Genomic DNA, 1677 nt, shown 5'->3' with positions numbered 1-1677 from the left:
GGAAGAAATTTACACTAGATAGAATTGATTTTTTTGACCCCCCTTGAATTTTTGGCTTGACCCCCCCTGAATTTTTTGGTGTCAGAATGTATGAATGGCTTTTTTGCTCGAAATAATTTCATAGCAAGAAAACAAGGATGCAATACATTTTCATTTTCAAAATGGCGTTCGGGCTTGTAAATAAAGTCCCATTAAAACATTTCTCTTTGCAAAGATAACCCCACCACATCTATTCCACTCTCTTCCGTGTGGAGATGTAAAACGGCCTTGGAATTACAACACAATTTCGTTTTTTTTATTCCTTCTCTCATTTTGACACAACAATGAACTACATGAAATTGCATTTTTGGGTGTAAAATAAGAATCCCAAAAGAGAGTGTAATTCCTTTGCGATTGTGACTGAGGCAACGCGCACCGAAAAACGAGGTGCCATGAAAGAAAAGACACGAAAAATTCCATCATTTCTATTGCACATACCCAAAGAGCAAAGAGGAACCGACGAGAGCGAGAGGGAGAGAGAGAGAGAGAGAGAGAGAGAGAGAGAGAGAGAAAGAGAGAGAGAAATGAAATACGAAACAATTAAAAGGAGTATTTTTCTTTGTATCCGGCGAAAAAGAGAATCGTTTGGCTGTTACAATGTGCAAAAGAAAGAATTGTGTACGAAAAAAAAATCCGACAAGGATTCGTTTACGAGAGCAACGAGACAGAAAAGGAATGCAAAGAAGTGAAAAAACAGACAGAAGAATTGGGAAAAGGCAACGAAGAGCACAAAATACTACATCGTCTATGCCCTGTAGTCGCATTATTTTATAAGTGGAATGAAATGTTGAAGCTAATACGTTTTTAAAAACTCCTTGCATAAATAATTACTTCATTACAGTAACACAGCATTACAATAACTACACAGACTCAATGTGTGTGCTGGCAGGTAAGTGAGAGCAAGAGCCAGAGAGAGAGAGAGAGAGAGAGACTTTATTGCTTCGCTTGAATCGGGCTGCAAAAATATATTGCAGTTTGATGATGAGGACGACGACGACGACGACGAAATAACGCAAACGCAAACGAATGCAACGAAAACGAAAAGAAACCATCTCGAATGCGAATGAAACTGTGAAGATGAAACGGAATGCTACGAATAAAAAAGGATGTGCACCACCTGAGCACACAAAGCAAACACAAAATTAATCAACATGTGCTTGTAACTGCGCTGAGCTGATCTATGGCAATTGCTCGCTGTATTCGCTCCGTAGTTGTTGTTGTTGTTTTTTTTCTCGCTTACAATTAATTTTTCGTGTTGGAAATTTTCGCTTGTTTTTTTCTTTGTATTCTATTCGAATGAGATTATAAAATATTATCACTGAAATTAGCTAGATTGGAAGTGCATTCCCATTGGGCAGTTTAATTTGCGCAACATTTCAAGAGAGCGATGCACTTAACAAGATTCAAACACATTGATCAATAACTTTTTCTATGAAAATCGCTTTGAATAAATGCAAAATTCCATTGAGCAGCAAGATGAGGTAGAGATAGATTCAAGCTGTTCAACATCTAAATGAATTTCGCCACCAACGAGCATCGTATATAAAAGGCGCTCTCTTTGTGAATGAGTTCGTGCATGAAATATTAAAAATTAAATTTCAAACGTGATTAAATCCTTTAATTGCGCTTTCGCTCCAT

Source organism: Sitodiplosis mosellana, unplaced genomic scaffold (assembly GCF_009176505.1).
Source record: "Sitodiplosis mosellana isolate CC-2019 unplaced genomic scaffold, AAFC_SMos_1.0 Smas_scaffold_3, whole genome shotgun sequence".
Lineage (NCBI taxonomy): Eukaryota > Metazoa > Arthropoda > Insecta > Diptera > Cecidomyiidae > Sitodiplosis > Sitodiplosis mosellana.
Note: the sequence above shows the minus strand (reverse complement) of the source record.